Consider the following 24,561-nt stretch of genomic DNA (forward strand, 5'->3'; position numbering starts at 1 on the left):
CAGGGTTGCCCATATTCGACGGACCCATCTGGCAACGCCGAAACTTTTGACAGAGATGTCACATCGCTTAATGACATACCGCGTTTGAAGCGTCAGTCCAAGCAGATTTTTACCATGAACCAATACACGCCACGCGAGCGCTCTGAAATAGTTGAAATTTACAAGAAGTCAATTGTGAAAACTCAACGTGCTTTTAAAACATTAAAAAATGTGAGAAGTGCGCCTTCTAAGAACACCATTAAGCGTTTATACGAAAAATTTTCGACTGGTAAGGCTCTTTCTAATCCGAAGAGGCCATATAAAAGTCGACCAAGGCGATCGGCCGAGAATATCGCTGCCGTACGAGTCAGTTTTGAGAGGTCCCCAAGAACATCCCAAAAACGCCGTTCTCAGCAGTTGGGCATGGCTCGGTCCACTTTTCAACGGATTATTCGCATTGATTTGCATTTGTTCCCGTATAAAATTCAATTTACGCAAAGAATGTTGCCTGCGGACAAGCCTCGTCGATTGGAATGGGCCCAAAGAGTCATGGGTCCATCGAGTCAGTGATTATCTTTGAGTATATTTCAGTGATTTTCTTCAAACCTGGTGTCATTTCTATCAATGTAAATATGGAGTATGTCGGTCCACTCAATCCGGCGCCTCTCTCTCAAAATATTAAAATTGTTGATTTAGATCGATAATAGCATAAAAGGCCTTTTTAACCTGTTTCCCGTTTTTTTAATGAGCATTTTTTTCGTCAATAACTTTTTTAGAAAAACGAATCGATGAAATTTTTTTCCCATTCAATGCAAAAATTCAAATTCCTATCCAAATTGGCGCCTTTTGCTGAGAACAGTCATGCGCATTGTGCTCTGCTAGGGTGGAGAAATTTCTCAGATAAATTCAAACGTTTTGTGTAGAGGGGAAGTTAATGTTTTGATTGTTGCATACCCGATGTTGGGAATGGTAATAGTTTTCGTTTTTTCACGAAACATATGTTTTGTGTTTTTGTTATGGTGGCCAACGAATTGTTGCTACAGCTGCTGAGTTGGGTTGGGGGGGCTGTAATGGCTGGGTGGCACACTGACATTCTTCGATTTTCCGCCAACACTTCGGAAAAATACTTCCCACACACAGATGTACGCACGCACACACAAATGTGCTACTGAACACATTTTCACTTTTGTCTATTCGGTTCGTGGCTGCTGCTACTGCGAAATGATAAAACCAACGAAAGGCGATTGTTTGGATTCAGTTGTTGCGAGTTTCTACCAATGTACGGTTGTGTTTATACGCAGAAAAAAAACTAGTACGGTATTTTTCAAAGTTTAAGCGACAAACAAACGAACGAACTTTTGTGACAAAACTACCCTCAATGAATGAATGAATGTGGAGAACTACACATATTGTTTTGATGAAATTTCAATAAATATTAAAAAAAAAAAAAAAAAAAAAAATTTAAAACAAAAAAATAAAAATAAAATATTGTCATGAAAATTAAATGTGCCCATAATGTATAAAATGTATCTTCAAAATTTAATAAAATAATTTAAATGTTACAAATAATTTAAAATATTATTTAATATAAGGCTATTAAATTAAGAACTTGAATAAAAAACAAATGTTATAAAAATAATTAAGGCGAAACTTTAATGGATAAAAAGTGGAAAATTATAAAGGTAATTGCGAAAAGAAAATTTGCGTAAGACATTAAACCCAAAATTAAAATAAGTTTTGAAAAAATAATAGTTTAAGAAAGGACTGTGAAAAATTTTGTTAAATAGCTTAATTGAGATGAAAAGCTTAGATGGCATTTTTTTAGTTTTGAAAAAAAAAAAAAAAAACTAGCAAGTGCTTGTAAAACAACTATCGAAAACCTTTAATATATAAAACAATTTTTGAAATGAATAATTAATTTTAAACATAAGGCAGCCATATATGCTTGCCTTTATTATATCATATCCTTCCTTTCCACGACAAAATAAACAAACTCACACACATTCCGCGAAATTCTTGTGAAAGGAAGCTTAAGTGTTGAAAAATAATTAATGTGATTTTTTTTGCCAATTTCAAAGGAAGAACAAATCTGTTTTGCAGGAAATGAAAAACAATTATATTTTCGTACTTTGTGATTTATGCAAAACGTAACTTTGCCTAAAAAAAGTGAATTATGCCGGAAAGGTTTGACATGAATTTAGTTGTTTGTTGTTTGAGAATAAACATGATAACGATTTGATTTTATTAAAAACACAAAGATACCAAGAAAACAACTTGCCTTGAAAAACAAGATTTTCAAAATCGTTGACAAAAATATCACGGAAGTGCCAATGAATTGGTGAGATTGGAAGACTTTATTGGATATCTATGTTGATACCCTATAGAAGGGCATTACATGTATTAAATTGGAATTCCATTTTAAATTGCAGCAGCTGTACAATATCATTTGCATTATTTGTGATGTGCGGCAAAAGAAAATTGAAGTTATAAGAAAATCGATTTAAATATGTGGCAATTTGGAGTTGAAAGAAAAAAACATGAACAAACCAGTGCCGTTTTAACAGCACACACAAATTTTGTTGGCATGAAAATGATTGTAATAATAAACAAGTAAAAAAGCTGTAAGACCGGCCGGGCCGAACGTTGGTAATTTTCAAAAAAAATAAAATCCGTTAAAAATTCTGTTAAAATCTTAAAAATACCAAATGTAGCCGTATATTAGGGCCAATACGACGACGTGGACCTGCATAGGCAACTTTTGTCACAAGCTATTACAATATTCAAATGCAAAAAAAATCTGTTTATAATGTAGCTAAAATCATCAAAATACCGAATATAGGGAGGGACCATGGGGGTTATAAAACGTGGATCTGCACAGACAATTTTCAGGCATAGGCTGTAGTGTTCATTACGAAATTCAAATACCAAATTTGAAACAATTCCGGTAAATAATGTCGCTAAAATTATCAAAATCCCGAATATCGGGTGATACCGTTATATGGGGGCTATATGAAGACGTGGACCTGCACAGACAATTTTCTGTCTTAGACTGTAGTATTCATTACGAACTACAAATGCCAAATTTGAAATAGTTCCAATAAATAATGTCGCAAAAATCATAAAAATGCCGAATATCGGTAGGTACCGTTATATGGGGGCTATACGATGACGTGGACCTGCACAGACAATTTTCTGTCATAGCCTGTAGTATTTATTGCGAAATTCAAATACCAAATTTAAAACAATTCGGGTAAATAATGTCGCTGAAATCAAAATCATCAAAATACCGCATATCGGGAGGTACCATTATATGGGGGCTATGCGAAGACGTGGACCTACATGGCCCATTTTCAATACTAAAAGACCTGCAGACATAGCACACATTTGAGTAAAATTTTATCAACCTACTTCATTTCGCTCGTAAGCTAGAGTGACTTCCTCAGACGGACAGACGGACGGACATTGCTAAGTCGACATAGAATATATATACTTTGTGGGGTCTAAAATGTATATTTCGAGGTGTTACACCACCATACTATGGTGGAGGGTACACAAAAATTATACCCTACACCACAAGGTGGTCAGGGTATTATGTATTTGTGCATTTGTTTGTAACAGACAAAAGGAAACGAGATAGACCCATAGTTCCTTTTGATGATCTGCATAGAATCACATTCTGAGTCGATTTGTGCATGTCCGTCCGTCTGTCCGTCCGTCTGTCAATGTATTTTTGTGAACAAAGTACAGTTCGCATTTATTGCCCGATCCAGATGAAATTTTGCACAAACCATTTGTTTGGCCCAAGGACGAACCCTATTGAAATTGGAGATAATCGGTAAAAATGTAGATAGAGCTCACATATATATCTTCGTTCGATTTGCCTCTTATTGTGCATCAAACGTGTAATATCAGCCCGAATAGTATGGCATTTTGCACATACAACCAAATTAGGCCTGAAATTAAGTATGCCAAATTTGATCGAAATCAGTTCAGATATAGCTATAGCTCCCATATATATTGTTCATCCGATTTGTTATTTTTTGGGGAAATATATCAAATACAGCTCAGAAATACATTTGCTAAATTTTATCAAGATCGGTTTGGATTTGGATATATTTCCCACATATAACTTCGTCCGATTTACTTTTTATTGTGCACCAAACGTCTAATATTTGCCCAAATGGGATGAAATTTGGCACTTACGACCGAATTGAGTCTAGAAGCTAGTATGCCAAATTTGGTGAAGATCGGTTCAGATATAGCAATAGCTTCCATATATACTGTTCATCCGATTTGTTATATTTGTTACCCGCAGCCGTAAAATGCACTCCGTAACAGCGATATTCAGGGAAATATATGAAATACAGCTCAGAAATATTTTTGCCAAATTTTATCAAGATCGGTTCAGGTTTGGATATAGCTCCCATATATATCAAATGGGCAATACAAGTTCGAATTTAAAATGCTTCGGCATATTTAGTCTTTTGAACTTTAAATTATAATTATAATCATAGCGTGTATAATTGAATTCTCCCATAAAAAAACTTTTAATTGTTATGTGGAGATCTGCGAAATTAGGAAAGTGGTGTAGGGTATCATAAAGTCAGCCCCGCCCGACTTTAAGACTTTCTTTACTGGTTTTTAGACAACAGAGTGGAAAAATGTGGCAAAAATCATCATAATACTAAATATCCAGAGGTACACACAATGTTTCGCCACCGGAGTTGGAACCCATTACGAACTACAAATACCAATTTTTAGACAATCCTTAAAAAAATGTGGCAAAAATCATAAGAATACCAAATATCGAAAGGTACCGTTATATGGCGGCCATTCAGAAACATGGACATATACACACAATGTTTCGCCACCGGAGCTGAAACCCGTTATGGCCTACCTTAAAAAAAATTTCGAATATGGCAGCTATACCAAAACGTGGACCGATATATCTCATTTTTAATATCAACCATCCTAGACACAATTGTTTTGCTAAATGTTAAAGGTCTACGTCAAATAATGTGGACAGTATCGTGATTTCAACGGACAGACAGACGGACTTCGTTAAATCGACTTAGAATTTTATGCTGATTATGAATATATATACTTTATGGGGTCTACGATGAGTATTTAGAGATATTACAAACGCTATGATAAAGTTAATATACCCTCCTTTCCTAGGTGGAGGGTATAAAAAAGAGCGATTGATGACGGAAAGGTTGACACCAATTTTGATATCTGTGGTTGTGAGCTTTCGGTGTTCTTAACAGATATTGAAATTCGTTAAGATAAATATTGCTGAAGTGGTAGTGAATTAATAATATTGATACAGATTTTTACTTCTATGTCGATTATCTGTAGAAGTGAGTAAATTGTATAAAATTTGAATCCTATTTTTAAATATCGACATCTGTATGCTATCACGGACGTTGTTGTATTATTTGTGTTGCAAAGTTATTGGAAAATCTCCTGAAAAATATGACAATGATTTTAAATTATAAAAAAAGTCATGACGAATTCTCAACCGAAAATGAAAATATACCGCATTTGATTGAAAACAAGTAAAAAAATAAGAAATTGAACTTCTTAAAAAATCATCCACGCAATCAAGGTTTGTCTTCAAATTTTCGAAAGTTAGGGATCTTAATAATGGAATAATTTTTAATTAAAACATAGGTTGTTTTCAACCGAGATAGTAAGATATATAGAAACATAATGGGTCCAGGACCAATATTTCGTGGTGTTACAAACATTTTGTCCCAATCAAACTTATAATACCCCTAACACATGGGATATAAATATTAATAACCTTTAGAAATGCCGAGCTTAAATAAGGACCCTTTTTAAAATACCAACGATTCCAATAACTTATTACAGATACATTTGCTCCATTATGCTAACCCAAATCAAAGTTCATTAAATGCGTTTTGGTTTCAATATAAAATTGTACCTAAAATATAAAAAAACAAGTAAGCAAAGGCTACAGTCGGGCGGGGCCGACCGTCGAATACCCTACAACACTATAATAAACCATACAGTTTATATAGGCGAAATACTCGAAAGAATTCCACAAGATATTGTGACAAATAATAAAAGAAAACCATCATGTTTCGTTCTCTAATTTTCGGATAATAGCAACATAAACGAATTTGCTCATTTCCAATTTATTGGTAGATGTCGCTGGAATGGACATTTTCGTATTTTGTCTATAAAAGTTGGCAAACTCCTTCACACATTGAATATTTTTGGATGGCCATCCAAAACTGCTTGGCTTTTGCAATGTCCGGTAACCCCCATTTAAATGTGCGTGAGGGTCGGGCGATAATTACGACCTGCTGACAATTTTGCAGTTTTTTGGTCCATTTCAACCCCTAAATATATGGCGATCATCTCCAAAAAGAGTAGGCTTCTATTCTGACCCTCATCTTGTCCCCATGCAAAATTCCGTAAGGATCGGGCCATAAATGCAATGTGTATATGATATCTTGATATCCTAACTACTTAGTTTTGTTAGCTGTAGAAATATTACCAAATGTTTAATTCAAAATGAAAATATGCCAAAAATATGACAAAATTGAAAAAATATGAGAAAATTTTACAAAATCAATATTTTCATCTTAAGAGAGATTTATGCGATTTTTTTAGACGTTTTTTCTTTCCTGCCAAGAGGCCATTCTGAATTAATGAGAACTGTCGAAATCAGTTCAGCCGTTCTCGACATATAAGAGATCTTTCAAGCATATCTTCTTTGATAGACATATATATCGCTCATATTTTGCTATATATCCGATTTGTTGGATAATAACATCAATGTAAAGGTCAGAAGTAACCTTGTGATGACTTTGTGATTTCGCCGGTATTTAAAAAATTCACGGTTTAATGAAAAATTTAGAATTTTTTCAACAAAAAAGATATGGTCTATTTTACCCGCTAAATATTAACCGATGACCACCCAAATTGGTAGGCTTCTTCCCCGCCCTAAACTCTAGCTACATGCGAAATTCCGTCGATTGGTCTATAATTGCGACCTGTATAGCTACTGCAAAATCCGACATTTTTTCAGTATTTGGTCCATTTCAACCCCTAAACATTTGGCGATCATCTCCAAAAGAAATGGGGTTCTATTCTGACCCTAACCCCACCTTCGTGTAAAATTTCGTTAGGATCGGGCCATAATTGCGTGATTACAAATTAACATGGACTGACGGACGTCCGTCCGTCTGTCCGTCAGTCCATACATAGCTAGATCGACTCAGCTCGGAAGGCTAGGAAGATCCATATATACTTTCCTATATGGGAAACCAATATTTCGAGGTGTTACATAAATTCTGGCCTAATCAAACTTATAATACCCCCAACACATAGTGTTGTAGGGTATAATAAATAAATGAATAAATAAAATCCATTAAAAATTCTGTTCAAATCTTAAAAATACCGACGAAGATGTAGACCTGCACGGACAATTTTTTGTCATAGCCTGTAGTATTTATTGCGAAATTCAAATACCAAATTTGAAATATTTCTAATATATAATGTCGCTAAAATCATCAAAATACCGAATATCGGGGGGTACCGTTATATGGGGGCTATACGAAGACGTAGACCTACATGGCTCATTTTCTGTTTTATGCTGTAGTATCTATCAGGAACTTCTAATATCAAATTTGAAACAATTCCGGTAAATAATGTCGCTAAAATCATCAAAACACCGAATATCGGGAGGTACCGTTATGTGGGGACTATACGAAGACGTGGACCTGCACAGACAATTTTCTGTCATAGGCTGTAGTATTCGTTAAGAAAGTCAAATCCCAAATTTGAAACAATTCCGGTAAATAATGTCGCTAAAATCATCAAAATACCGAATGGAAAAATTGCAGTAAAAAATGGAGCTAAAATCAACAAAATATATATATATATATATATAATATATATAATATATATATATATATATATATATATATATATATATATATATATATATATATATATATATATATTGTTTCAATATATATTGTTTCAAATTTGGGATTTGACTTTCTTAACGAATACTACAGCCTATGACAGAAAATTGTCTGTGCAGGTCCACGTCTTCGTATAGTCCCCATGTCCGTCTGCAGAAATCACTCTAGCTTCCGAACGAAATGAAGTCAAATTTTACTCAAATTTGTGTTATGTCTGCAGGACTTTTCGTACTGAAAATGAGCCATATGGGTCCACGTTTTCGTATTGCCACACAGTTCAAGGGTCAAGTCATCTACCAAATCTTCTTAAATACCAAATTTGAAACAATTTCGTAGGTAAATGTGAATTATCAAAATACCGAATGTCGGTGGGTACGTTATATGTGCGTTATAGGAAAACGTCGACCTAAATAATCAATGTTCTGCCACAAATACTATTTTTTAGACAAATCCGTGGAAAAATGTGACAAAATCATCAAAAAAATGAATATCCTGAGGTACACACAATGTTTCTCCACCGGAGCTGGAACCCATTACGAAGTACAAATACTAATTTTTAGACAAATCCGTGGAAAAATGTGCCAAAAATCATCTAAATACCAAATATCGAGAGGTACCGTTATATGGGGGCTATACAAAAACATGGACATATACATACGATTTTCCGCGTGTGAAACTAGAACCAGTTACTACCTACATAAAGAATTTTTTGACAAAACGTGGAAAAAATGTGGCGAAAATCATCAAAATACCGAATATGAGGAGGTACCGCATGGCGGCTATACCAAAACGTGGACCGATTTTCAATACCAACCATCCTAGATACAATACAAATTGCTCTGCCAAATTTTGAAGGTCTACGTCAAATAATGTGGACCGTATCGTGATTTTAACTGACAGACTGACATCGTGTAATCGACTAAGAATTTTATGCTGATCATGAATATATATAATTTTTGGGGTCTATGAAAACAATTGAAGGATGTTAGAAACGGAATGACAAAGTTAATATTCCCTACTTTTGATAGCGGGTGGTATAAATATGCTCTGCAATATTACGCAGTGAAAACAATTCAATATGCATACTTTGCGTCATATTTATTTTTAACAATACAAAATACCAATACGATTGTAAAAGGTTTTCGAAACATTAGCAATTTCGTATTTCAGATGAGAGCAATATCTTAACATAACTTGTTTCGAAAACTTTTTGTTAGAATGTTAAATATCAGTTTGGAAAATAAATAGAGTGTGTTTAATAAATCTAGTTTAATATGAAGGAATTTCCTTTAAAATACCTTAAATTAGGAGACGTATTCAATTGCCAAAATTCGGATGATTATATCTCGTCTTTGACAAGCGGATCAAGTTTGAAGTTCTGTTGGGACAAGCTGACGACACATTGGGAAACCCTATATGAAAATATAAACAATTCTGTTAAAACACAAGATTAAAACTTTAAAATGTTTAAAATCGCACAATTCCGTTTTGTGGGGGAGCAGAAGCATAGCATAGACTGATTTAATTTTTTTTTTTAGAATAAGAGCCACACATCCCATTTATAGGTCATTCTGTTAAAATATGTGGTCACAACTATCAAAAAGTTAGAGTGGCTGCCACAAACGAACGGCTAGAAATTCGAAATTAGCCTTGAAATGTTAGGTGATCAAGAAGAAATGTATATTTATGAGATCTTACATAATTATTTTGAGGATATAAATGGGATGACAAACTAAATGTGTGGAAGAAATAATACTTTAGTTATGAGAAAGTCGGTAACCAAATGGGATACCACACAACTTTCTAGTTTACGGTAAAGTTTCTATAGATCTGAAAAAGTTTGTGTTGGAATTTACGCATACGTTACCTTTCGATAATGACCAGAACCAAAAAATTCCATGGTAATGTCAAATTCCATGGCAATTACCTTATATTTACACCCTCTGGTGTGGTTATGGGAATTGGAACAATATTTCAAAATTAAGTTTCATGTGTATATTTTGGTATATCTCCCTATATATGAAAAACGATTTTAAATCAAATTTATTTGGCAAAAAGTTTCTGATTTTCGAATTTTTAATTTATATGTACTATTTAGTGTAGACTTAATATTCGTCTTTTATAAAAAAACAAGTAAAAAAACATTAAGTTCGGCCGGGCCAAACTTTTAATACCCTCCACCCTAGGGTAAAAGAACATTAGAAAAAATGTGGCAAAAAACATTAAAATGCGAATATCGGGAGGTACCGTTAAAAAGAGGGCTACACCAACACGTGCACCTATAATTACAATGTTTCGCCACACGACCTAGGACCCATTATGACCCACAAATACCAACTTTTACACAAATCAGTGAAAAAATATGGCATAAATCATCAAAATACCGAATATCGGGAGGTACCGTTATATGGGGACTATACCAGAACGTGGACCTATACATGCAATGTTTTGCTACACGCTCAGGGACCCGTTGTGACCTACAAATACCAATTTTCAGACAAATCCGTGAAAAAATGTGGCATAAATCATCAAAATACCGAATATCGGTAGGTACCGTTACATGGGGGCTATACCAAAACGTGGACCTATACATGCAATGTTTTGCCACACGCTCAGGGACCCGTTGTGACCTACAAATACCAATTTTCAGACAAATCCGTGAAAAAATGTGGCATAAATCATCAAAATACCGAATATCGGTAGGTACCGTTACATGGGGGCTATACCAAAACGTGGACCTATACATGCAATGTTTTGTCACACGCTCAGAGACCCGTCATGACCTACAAATACCAATTTTCAGATAAATCCGAGAAAAAATGTGGCATAAATCATCAAAATACCGAATATCGGGAGGTACCGTTATATGGGGACTATACCAGAACGTGGACCGATATATCTCATTTTCAATACCAACCATCCTAGGGACAATACACACACTTGTGCCAAATTTCAAAGGTCTACGTCAAATAATGTGTGCTCTATCGTGATTTCAACAGACAGACAGACAGACGGACAGACAGACAGACGGACAGACAGACAGACAGACGGACATCGCTAAATCGTCTTAGAATTTTATGCTGATTATGAATATATATACTTTATGGGGTCTACGACGAATATTTAGAGGTGTTACAAACGGAATGACAAAGTTAATATACCCTCCTACCCATGGTGGAGGGTATAACAAGTAAACATTAAGTTCGGCCGGGCCGAACTTTTAATACCCTCCACCTAAGGTAAAGGAAACATTAGAACCCATTGTGACCCACAAATACCAATTTTTGGCATATTCGTGGGAAAATGTGGCAAAAATCATCAAAATACCGAATATCTAGAGGTATCGTTATATGGGATCTATACCAATACGTGGACCAAAATACCAAAAATCGGGAGGTACCGTTATATGGGGGCTATACCAAAACTTGGACCGATATATCTCATTTTCAATACCAATCATCCTAGATACAATACAAATTGTTCTGATAAATTTTGACGCTCTACGTCAAATAATGTGGGCTGTATCGTGATTTCAACAGACAGACAGACAGACGGACATCGTTAAATCGACTTAGAATTTTTTCGCTGATTATAAATATATATACTTTATGGGGTCTATAACGAATATTTAGGGATGTTACTAACGGAATGACAAAATTAATATACCCTCCTTTTGAAGGCCTGCTTTAGGCCCCACAAAGTATATAGTTCTTGACCAGCATAAAATTCTAATTCGATTTAGCGTGGACCGTCCGTCTGTGGAAATCACCTTCCAAAGGAAAAAAAGTAGGTTGATTTTGTTGTTGCAAACTAATCTGGCTTAATCCCATAATTGATTTTTTAATAAAAACAAGGTTTGTTTATTAGTGGATAAATGCGGTTGACTACAAAAGTGCCAACACTCTTCTCAAACAGGTTAATTAAATTTTAAAGTTTTTTTTTAATTTTTTTTTTCAAGGTTTTTATTTACACAGACTTGGTCCAAAACTAAGTCTAGAGACGAAATGAATTAAGTGAACAATGGAATATGAATATATACTCCAAAAACCAACCTTACTGAACAAACATGTTATGAGGAAATTATACGGGAGAGTTATATATCAATTTCAACCTTCAAAATTTACCAGAGAATTTTGTAGCATCCGATTTCTTGTACCGAATATCACTGCTATCGAACCTGGACCTGCATAGGCAATTTTCTGTTACAGTTTGCAGTACCCATTATGAAATGCAAATACGAAATTTGAAATGTGAAACTTGGTGTCTATACCTAAACGTGGACATATTTTCAATACCAAAAGTCCTGAAAACCAAACAAACATTTGAGTAAAATTTAATCATACTACTTCAATTAGTTCGGAAGCTAGAGCATTTTCCACAGACGGACGGACAGACATCGTTAAATCGACAAAACATTACAACTACAAACGGAATGATGAACTTAATATACAAGTAAGCAAAGGCTATAGTCGTGCGGGGCCGACCATGTGATACCCTACAAAACTACAATATGGTCGAAGCTCCCTTATGTCCAAATCAATTTTGGAAGATTTCACTTTCGAAATTATGTCATAGAGCATTACTTAGATATTAGCCTTAGTTTTTTGACCAGAGACATTTACGCACTTCGTCGTGCTGTTAGTTGCAGTTTAATATAATCCTATGGTCATCTAAAATGCTAGACTTCCTCCCTGTCCTAAACTTTCTTCTCATGTACTAAGTTGGTGTGCATGTGTAATGTGATGCGTGTAATTGGTTGACAATCGGACGGTAACATCTGATTTTATAAGAGTTATGTACATTCAAAATTGTGATCTTTGTGGGGGAGGAACTTGATTGGGTGGACGGATATTGTCCATTTTTGCACCTGGCCTAACACTGATGCAAATATTAGGATTTGCAAAGATGGAGAAAAAAATCGGATTATCCTTTCTCTTTCTGTGCAGTAAAATATTTGTTTTCTTTGAAAATGTTGACATTTTGTGGAGAAGGCATCAGAAGGAGTGGACCGATATTGGTCATATCCACACTCGATTTAAGTTTGATAAAATAAATATAACGATGTACCAAGTTTGGACCAAATCGGATACTCCCTTCGAGAGTTATAGTGAGCAGCAGCCAGCCAAATAGGCAGACGGACGGACATCGTTAGATCGACTCCAAATTTTCTGAAACGGATTTTGTCCAAAGAGACCTAGGGTATAAGACCATTATTTCGATGAGGTCAGGTTTAGCAGTATCGAATGACATATACCCTCTCTAGCCATACGGCTGAGGGTATAAATATGGACTTCTAGAATTATTTAAATCGTATTAATTTTTTAGTGTTAAGCATAAAGAAATAGAACAAGTAAAAAAGCATTAATTTCGGCAGGGCCGAACTTCTAATACCCTCCACCTTAGGTTAAACGAAACATTTTTATATAAAAGTATCTGAATTCAAGCGTGTTTCACTTTAAACTTCATATGCCAGTAAGATATTTCGTTAAACTTATCAAAAAAACCGTAAAGTGAATTAGCCATACCAAAACTTCAAGAATTGTCATCTTACAAATCTTCTAAACAATTATGTAGGTAAATGTGACTAGGATTATCAAAATACCGAATATCGGTGGGTATTGTTATATCTGCGCTATAGGAAAACGTCATACCAGCTAGAACCCATTATGACCCACAGATATTAATTTTTAAGACAAATTCGTGGAAAAATGTGGGAAAAATCATGAAAATACCGAATATCAGGAGGTACACACAATGTTTCGCCACCGGAGCGAAACCACAGATATTAATTTTTAAGACAAATTCGTGGAAAAATGTGGGAAAAATCATGAAAATACCGAATATCAGGAGGTACACACAATGTTTCGCCACCGGAGCTAGAATCCATCATGGCCCAAAAATTCAAATTTTTAGACAAATCCGTAAAAATATGGCAAAAAACATCAAAATACCGAATATCGAGAGGCACAGTTATATGGGGGCCATACCGAAACGTGGGCCTATACAAAGAAGTTTTCGGCACTAGAGTTAGAACCCATTATGAAATCAAACAGATTCCAATTTTTAGACAAATTCGTAAAAAATGTGGCAAAAAATACCGAATATCGGGAGGTACCCTTGTACGGGGGCTATACCAACACGTGGACCGATATATATAATTTTTAATACCAGCCATCCAAGGCACAATACAAATTGTTCTGCTAAATTTTGACGCTCTACGTCAAATAATGTGGGCTGTATCGTGATTTCAATAGAAAGGCAGACAGACAGACTGAAAAAGTTAAATCGACTTAGAATTTTATGCTGATTATGAATATATAAACTTTTTGGGGTCTACGATGAAAATTTATGGATGTTGAAAACGGAATGACAATGTTAATATACCTTTCTTTCCAAGGAGGAGGTTATACAAATATTATAAATGTTGTTAGACTCGAGTTATTTTCCACGGTTCAGAATTCGTCTCCAGTAAAATTATCAGAGTCACATATTTCAACTTCTTCTCGGATTCCACAGCCCTGAATATATGTATTATAACTTATATTCATTGAACAACAAAAGCGTCCAATTAACTTCGAAGGGTCTATTAAAAATACAAATACAATTTAAAATAGACTTTTGAAGCAAGCAACAATTTTTTAAATATTTTTTTATTTTTTTTTTTTAATTTCTTAAATTGCAGAAAAAAATAAAGACAATATATTAATTGCGGGGCTTTTTTATAAAATTGATTTCGAAGTAGAAGAAGAATTTTTTCTCAAAATTCTAAAATTCATTTAATTAGAACTGAATTTAAATATCCATATATAAATATCCTCTTTTACTCATTTTTTTTAAAGTTTTCTGGGAAAATATTGATTTACTGAGCAGCCAGAGGGCAGTGGATCGGTATAATAAAATGTGAGACTGGAGCTTTAAATTCGACCTGTTTCAAGCTCGCGGAGGAAAATCTATGTGTTATATTATCCTCACGTAGCAGGGTAGAGCATAAAATTGTCCAGACTTTAAAAAAAAAGGATAATGCCCTCGAAAGTTATTAATTGCACTAGCTAACAAAGCACAACATTCGCCCCTAAGTATTTACAACAGTTTTCATTAAAACAATATGGGTGGGTTATAAAATCTATTCCTCAATTTGTCACATGTAAATGAGGGTATTCATTTGAGGTGTAAACGAGGGTATCCTCTGTTGAGGGCATAACATCAATAAAGTGTTAAAATTTAATGATCCGAAAAAATAGTAATTAAGATATTCAGGAACTCCAAGCGCGTGTGGTGTGTTCATGCATCAATACAAAATGTGACGTGTGCGTGCGTTCGTTCGTCCATTCGTTCGTGTTTATAAATAAAACATTAAATAGTTTTTAAATATCGCATTAATTATTTATATTCCCTTCACGCCAAATAATTGAGACTTTCAACACCGACGTTTGTTTTCTTTTTCCCTCGTTCGCCTTATTTCGTCCGGCTGATTAATGCTGGTGTGTGCGTGTGTGTGTGGGGCCAATATGTGGCAAGTTTTGTGGCAATTTTCATTAAATTAACAATTTTCTTTTGTTTCAGAGTTTATTTTCTTAACGGCCACTAAAGTGTTAATAAATACAATCCAGTTCGATATTTGCAAATGAATTTTATTATCGGAAGCAGAAGAGTAAGTTGTTGCCTTTCGGAATATACGGCTATGGCGATATTGCTGTGTGGACGACCACGAACAGCGCATGCAAAGCCTGAGTGCTTCGTGTCATTGTGTGTGTGAATTTATTTGGGAAAATGAAAATTAATTGGGAAAATATTTCATGCTGATTGAAAAAGTTCATAATGACTGTTTAAGTGAGCAGAGAATGTGGTATCAAAAGTCAAGTGATTTGTTTGGTTTTTTTGGTGTTCTATGCAAATGTTTGTTTAATTTTATATGAATATTCACATTGAATAACAAATGAAGTGTTAATTATAATTAACATATTTAATAAAAAAAAATCAATTTGAGGAAAAAAAACACAATTGAAAAACAACACACATAAAAACCATTAACACACCAAGTAATAAAGCAAAATTTTGAGGTGTGAGTTATTTATAGATTTGTCTTCGTTTTCAATGGTAAAATTCGCAATATATCAAAGTTCTAAGTAATTTAAAATACCTCCTAGTGCTGAATTAATAGGACTGAAACTAAATTCAAATTCAAAACTGCGTTAAATATATTAGATCAAGATTTTTACCTATTTTAGATAGAGTTTGAATATGGGCATCATTTCTCTACTTCTTGTACTTCCCCCACAAAAGATGAAACAAATTAAAGCAAACAAGGCCAGGGCGAACTAGGAATACCCTCCACCATTTGGAACGAGTTTGGAAATTTTCAAAACATAAAATCTCCTGGACCTGCATAGACTTTCTGCCACAGGCTGTAGTATCCATTACGAACTTCAAATACGACATCTCAAACAATTTCGATGAGTATTGTACCTAAAGTCATCAAAATACCGAATATCGGGAGGTGCCGTTATATGGGGACTATAACAAAAAGTGGACCTATATGGCCCATTTTCAATGCCAAAAGTCCTGCAGACATAATACACATGTGAGTGAAATTTTATCAACCTACTTCATTTCGTTCGGAAGCTAGAGTGATTTCCAAAGACGGACAGACGTACATTGACAGACATAGAATTTTATGCTGATCAAGAATACATATACTTTGTGGGGTCTAAAATGTATATTTCGAGGTGTTGAAAATGGAATGAAAAAATTAATACACCCTTCCTACTATGGTGGAGGGTATAAAAATTACGTTAGCTCAGAAGTTCTGTCTGATGTAATCACACTATCTTTGGAACGAATTGAAATGGAAGGCTAAAATTTTGCACACTTGTGTATTTTGCCAAAAAACCGTTGTCATAACCTTACCAGCTGATTGAACTGTTTTTGACTTCTTTGGAGCACTTCCTCCAGCTTCAATCCATTGTTTGGATTCATTAGTGTCTTATCTCTGGAGTATAGTGCTGGATCTTTTTGTGCTAAGCTAAGAAGTTTTCGAACTGCACTCGTATAGCCCACATATAACGGTACCTCCCAATATTCGGTATTTTAATGATATTAGCTATATTTTGTACCGAGATTGTTTAAAATTTCGTATTTAAAGTTCATAATAGGTACTGCAGCCTATGACAAAAAATCGTATATGCACATCCACGTCTTTGTATAGCCCCCATAATACGATACCGGTATTTTGGTGATGCTAGCAATATTATTCACCAGATTTTTTTTTTTAATTTAGTATTTAAAGTTCGGAATCGGTACTACAGCCTATGAAAAAAATGATCTATGAACAACCACGTCTTTTTCTAAATATTTTTTTTGTTTTTTTGAAAATTTTCATATTCCTTTAAAATGGGGGGAAGGTATTAAAAGTTCGGCCATCTCTTTCTGGTTCCTCCCTACAAATCGACTGATAAATAAAGTCCTATTTTTATACCCTACACCACATGGTGGTCAGGGTATTATGTCTTTGTGCATTTGTTTGTAACAGGTAAAAGGAAATGAGATAGACCCATAGTTCGTTTTGATGATCTGCATAGAATCACATTCTGAGTCGATTTATGCATGTCCGCCCATCTGTCCGTCGGTCTGTCCATGTACTTTTGTAAACAAAGTACAATTCGCATTTATTGCCCTATCCAGATGACATTTTGCACAAATCATTTGTTTGGCCCAAGGATGAACCCTATTGAAATTGGAGATTATCGGTCAAAATTTAGATATAGTTCCGATATATATCTTCGTCCAATTTGCATTTTATTGTTAACCAAACGTGTAATATCACCCCGAATAGTATGGAATTTTGCACATACAACCAAATTAGGCCTGAAAATATGCCAAAGTATGCCAAATTTGATCGAAATCCGTTTAGATATAGCTATAGCTCCCATATATATTTTTCATCCGATTTGTTATTTTTGTCTTGTATAATAATATTTGGGGAAATATATTAAATACAGCTCAGAAATATATTTGCTAAGTTTTATCGATATCGGTTCAGATTTGGATATAGCTCCCATTCGTCCGATTTACCTTTTATTCTGCACCAAACGTCTAATATTTATCCAAATGGGTTGGAATTTGGCATTTACTACCGAAGTGAGAAGGTAGTATGTCAAATTTAGTGAAAATCGGTTCAGATATAGCTATAGATCCTATATATACTGTTCATCCGATTTGTTACCCACAGCCGTAATATGCACTCCGTAACAACGATATTCAGGGAAATATATCAAATACAGCTCAGAAATATATTTGCCAAATTTTATCGAGATCGGTTCAGATTTGGATATAGCTCCCATATATATCTTTATCTGATTTCAAATTAATTGTGCACCAAATGGGCAATACAAGTCCGAATTTAAAAGATACATATGCTTCGGCATATTTATTTCTTTGAACTTTAAATTATAAATATAATCATAGCGTGTATGATTGAATTCTCCCATAAAAACTTTAAATTGTTATGCGGAGCTCTACTAAATTAGTAAAGTGGTGTAGGGTATCATAAAGTTGGCCCCTCCCGACTTAAAGACTTTCTTTACTGGTTTTCTTTAATAATATTTTTATAAGATATAGATCCAAAGCAAAAATGAAAAGTATTAGCCAGCTACTTCTCATACCTCCACCCAAAAGTTCATAATGAGGTTACAAGGATAGGACAGAAGCTTACCACTTTGGATAGTCATAGTATAATATAAAACATATGAAATGGGCAATAATTTTTGTGTGAAAAATCCAAGATTTTCATTCAAACTGCGAATACTGAAAGTTACTTTCCGAAATCACATCATCGTATATTTATATAATCTGAAATTGAAGATACGGCAAGAGAAAGGAATGGTCCACTAAATCTCATATTTACGTTCATATTGGTAAAAATATTGTGACGTGCCAAGTTCGACAGAAAGAAGACGCTGATTTCTTTTTGTATGTGCCATTAAAAATGTTGACACTTCTGGGAGGATGTGCTTATGGGGTCAGGAAATACCATGCAGTTTCCAAAAAGATATATTTTCAGTGTTTCTATCGCATTTTCATAAATGAAATGGTCTGGTTTGTCTGACACTTTTTTTAAATGTTACAAAAATCATAATAATAATAATAATAATAATAATAATAATAATACTAATAATAATAATAATAATAATAATAATATAATAATAATAATAATAATAATAATAATAATAATAATAATAATAATAATAATAATAATAATAATAATAATAATAATAATAATAATAATAATAATAATAATAATATAATAATAATAATAATATAATACTAATAATAATAATAATAATAATAATAATAATAATAATAATAATAATAATAATAATAATAATAATAATAATAATAATAATAATAATAATAATAATAATAATAATATAATAATAATAATAATAATAATAATAATAATATAATAATAATAATAATAATAATAATAATAATAATAATAATAATATAATAATAATAATAATACTAATAATAATATAATAATAATATAATAATAATAATAATAATAATAATATATAATAATAATAATAATATAATAATAATAATAATAATAATAATAATAATAATAATAATAATAATAATAATAATAATAATTAATAATAATAATAATAATAATAATAATAATAATAATAATAATAATAATAATAATAATAATAATAATAATAATAATAATAATAATAATAATAATATAATAATATAATAATAATAATAATAAAATAATAATAATAATAATAATTATTATTATAATAATAATAATAATAATAATAATAATAATAATTATTATTATAATAATAATAATAATAATAATAATAATAATAATAATAATAATAATAATAATAATAATAATAATAATAATAATAATAAATAATAATAATAATAATAATAATAATAATAATAATAATAATAATAATAATAATAATATAATAATAATAATAATAATAATAATAATAAATATAATAATAATAATAATAAATAATAATAATAATAATAATAATAATAATAATAATAATAATAATAATAATAACAATAACAATAATAATAATAATAATAATAATAATAATAATAATACAATAACATAATAATAATAATAATAATAATAATATAATAATAATAATAATAATAATAATATAATAATATAATAAATCTATATATATAAATGTAAGTTGTGTTAGTTACTACGCTTATAACTCAAGATCCGCTGATCCGATTTTAACGATTCATACAAATTCGGAATTGTCTCTTTTCCGAAAAGGATAATATTCAAAAAAATCGCGTAAAAATGTGATATATTAACATTTTCATTTTGACTTTTGAAATGTACAATAGTAATGTTTTATTTTGCATGATTTTTTTTTTCCATTTTGACTTACTTTTTTCTAATGTACATTTGTAGTGTTTTTTTTTTATATTTTTTTTTAATTCGAATATTAATACCAATTTATTTAATTGACTTGATTTCTTGAGAACTGAAATTGATGGCGGGTTGCATGGAAGTCAGTCAAATGATATCGAAATAACTTAACGCGGTTAGACCAATGTTAAAAGATAATTACTTTTTCAAAATCGCTAAAAAACACGATAAAAGAGATCTCATGGCAAAAATTCTCAAATCGGGAAAAATCGAAAAAAAAAATTCAATGGAAATTGACTAGATATGGAAATAATCCATCCAATGAGAACTTAAAATGCAAAATTCATTGGGACTGCAACCAGTGAAATACCGAATATGAAGAGCACTGTTATATGCGAACTATATAAAATAGTGGAGCAAATTGAAAATTTGGAAAGAAAAGGAAACCTTAAAAGTAACCTAAACTCCCATGAAACGTTATACGGTGACTATGCGCTATCATCAGTAGTCAGTTTGGTTGGTACATAACAATCCCAAAAAGGGGGGATCAAACGTTTTTAGGGTCCATTTTATATAGTTTAACCAAACACAAAGGGCCTCAAATATTTTGCTCTATACTTCGCAAAAGTTACCATAGAGTTTTAAATTTTTCCTAGGGGTTTCATGAATAATCAGTTGTTCAAAATATATATCAGATGTATATCAAATGTTGGTAATTTGAGATTTTAAGAAGAACAACACATTTTTTCAAATAATTATAAGAATAGGACCATGCTTTGGTATAACCCTTATATGTGAACCTATTTCTTTCATATTACAGTAATCCGCCCAATGAGAACTCAAAATGCAATTCATTGGAGCAAAATGGTGCAAAATGGTAGAGCGAATTGGACATTTAGGAAAAAAAAAAACTTTCAAGATATCTTAAATCGCTTTTGCAGGTCACGATATATGACCCCCGGATAAGGGTACACTCCTTTTTCAAGTATAGTTTACATTTTAACCATATTTTACTCATACGCATTTTAGCAAAAGTTGGTAATTTGAGAAGAAACCATCCTCGCAAAAAATGATCACGTTTTGGTATAACCATTATATAATTTAAGCTATATTCGGGGTTTTCGACATTTTTCTTTCATTTTTCAGGCCTTTATTTGACATCTTTGTTTCTACGGGTGTAAAAAACCTCTTCTCATAATATTTTGACTTTTGGAGTAGAGTCCATCTTGGTCTTGATCACATTCATCAATTGATTTGGCTAAAAAATTGTATTTAGGCTACTCTGGGATAGAGAATCGTCTTACAGATAATTGTCCACATAGGCATTTTATTAAGTATAGTTCCCACATTAGTGTACCCGCAAATCCACATTCCTAACCAATGTTTGGTCAGAAAAAAAAATTTGGTATACTATTGAATTTTTAACTCTCAAGAGAATATTGGCTGGGAACGTAGAAGTGGGATGTACGTCTACATGCTTTGAACTCCGAAATATCAAATTGTGGCAGAAACATGAAAAAATCACGAATATTATTTTTTGGATCGTTATTGAATTATACTATGAAGAAAAATATGGACTTTATGGGTTTTCCAACACACAATTTAAATGACAAAAATAAATTAATTCCTATCTTAAGGTAATGGGTGTAAAAGACCAATTATCTTTGACTATTTTGAAATCATTCAGATCAGTGTTCTATAATGCCTTAAAAAATATGCAATAAAAAAACTAAAAGTAGGGGCCGGCAACGCGGACCGGGCCAGCTAGTAATAATAATAATAATAATGGGATATTTTTTGGAAATTATATGTTCATTAATATTTCTAAACTATTTCAAGCTAATTTACTACGATTTATTCTTTGATCGGTTTAAAGTTTGAATTTTCTTTTGAATGACTCATACGGTCTAAGAAATCAGGCATTACTAATTAAAAATATCATTTTAAGAGGTAAAACTCTCTAAACCAATACGCCATAACTAATAATTAATTCTGATTTAAGAATTAAATTATCCATACATCGTAACATATCCCTTCTATTATTATATCATTAAAATTAAACTCAAATGTCAATCATCAAATGAAACAAAAAATATTAAAATATTTGGAATTTATACATCAATCAATTATGAAATTGGAACTTACCAATACATTGTGACGTCAATACAAATCTATATCTTCCATATGCTTACTGTTGCAGATTATCAAAAATGTTCCAATATTTGCCAATCACATAACCGGTGTTTTTTTTATTGATTAAACTTGTTTATTTAAATTTTAATTTATCAAAAAAATGGGTCATGCAAAAGTTTTTTTTTTTATAAACACATTTATATATGTTCTAAAAAATAACTTTTTGATCCCCCCAAGGCAATAAATTTTAATTGCATAAAAGTCGACAAGTTGAAATTGTCATATTTTTTTTTTATATTTCCATTTAATTTTGCAACTTGAAAGCAATTAAAAAACAGATTTTGTCCGAGAGAGAGAGAGAGAAATGAATGAAAAATAAAGTTATGTAAATATATCAAGTTTAATTAGTATATCGAGACTCCTTTTTAGGATTTCTTAATAAACAATAAATAAGGTAATAATTGTTTAGTTATATTATGCTTGTAAGGTTTTGTTAGTAAAGCACAAAATATTATAGGGTAGGCAGAAGTATTTGTCAGCCATTGACATGCGTTGAAACAAATCGGTGTTGCGGTGTTGGGTTTAACACACTGTGGAACAGGGAACTATTTTTTATACCCTCCACCATACTATGGAGGGTATATTAACTTTGTCATTCCGTTTGTAACTCCTCGAAATACTCATGTCAGACCCAACAAAGTATATATATTCTTGATCAGCGTAAGATTCTAAGTCGTCTGTCTGTCCGTCTGTCTGTTGTAATCATGCTATCTTTCGAACGAATTGAGATAGATGGATAGAATTTTGAACACATGTTTATTTTTCCAGTAGCCAGGTTAAGTAAATGGGCCATGTAGGTCCACGTCTTCGTATAGCCCTCCTATAACGATACCTCCCTATATTCGATATTTTCATGATTTTAACGACATTATTAACCGGAATTGTTTCAAATTTGGTATTTGAAGTTCGTAGTGGATACTACAGCCCATATTCGGTAGTTTGACGATTTTAGGTACAATACCCACCGAAATTGTTTGAGTTGCGTATTTGAGATTCGTATTGGATGCTACAGCCTGTGACAGAAAATTGTCTATGCTGGTCTTCGCACAGCTCCGATATAACGGTACCTCAATATATGTCATATTTTGATGATTTTAGCTTCACCGTTTGTTTCAAGTTTCGAATTTAAATATGATAATGGCTTATGACAAACAATGCCTATGCAGGGCCACGTCGTATAGACCCCAATATAACGGCTATATTCGGTATTTTCAAAATTTTAACAGGATTTTTTAAAGATTTTATTTTTTGAAAATTTCCAAATTTGTTCCAAATGGTGGAGGGTATTCAAAGCTCGGCCCGGCCGAAATTACTGCTTTTTCACTTGTTGTCCTTCGAGATGTGCTTAATGATCGAAAATTTGCAGGGGAAAAGGCTTATTTTGTGAAAAGGCTTCTTTTTAGAACGGAGTAAGGTTTGGTTTGTTCTGATGTTTACGCATATGCTTTATTGCAATAACTTTCAAAAGGAAGGTCGTTGTAACCCAAGTATGCCGAATAGTGGTGAGTGTGTGATAGTGTTCCTTCGTTCGTCATGTTTCACTCTTCCAAATCACTATAAAATTATTAAAGTATTTTGATCAGCTTAACTAACGATCTAATCTGCAATTGTTCGTTGGTTTGTCCTTCCGTGGTAATGACTCTAAATTAGTATTTTTTTCCTCACATTTTCCAACAGAATGATATATTTCTTATTGTCCAAGAAAGTGGTATAGTTTTGGTACAACTCCAAGTTATGGTAACTCCTATTTTTAGATCCTTTGAAGGTCTATACCACATTCACCCACGATATTAACTATAAAGTGATATTTTATCTAAGACACTTTCAAATAAGATGATATGAAAAACAAGTAAAAAGCAGCAAAGTTCGGCCGGGCCGAACTTTTAATACCCACTTAAATGAAAACTGTTATATGGAGACTATAGGAAGACGTGGATGTGCTTACGAATTTTTTTGTCATAGGTTGTAGTACCCATTAAGAACTTCAAAAACCGAATTTGAAACAATTCCGGTGAATAATGT

At 32.4% G+C, this 24,561-nt stretch overlaps 1 protein-coding gene across 1 annotated transcript in view; it reads left to right on the forward strand.

Moving 5' to 3' along the window:
• Positions 1-1,480: 1,480 nt before the first annotated feature.
• Positions 1,481-24,561, forward strand: part of LOC131801037 (uncharacterized) — a 319,586-nt gene continuing 296,505 nt past the window's right edge. The window contains exon 1 of the mRNA XM_059118997.1: positions 1,481-1,661. The gene's annotated coding sequence lies outside the window, so the exon portion shown is untranslated. The remainder of the gene's footprint in view (positions 1,662-24,561) is intronic.

Source organism: Musca domestica, unplaced genomic scaffold (assembly GCF_030504385.1).
Source record: "Musca domestica strain aabys unplaced genomic scaffold, Musca_domestica.polishedcontigs.V.1.1 14, whole genome shotgun sequence".
In the NCBI taxonomy this organism is placed as follows: domain Eukaryota; kingdom Metazoa; phylum Arthropoda; class Insecta; order Diptera; family Muscidae; genus Musca; species Musca domestica.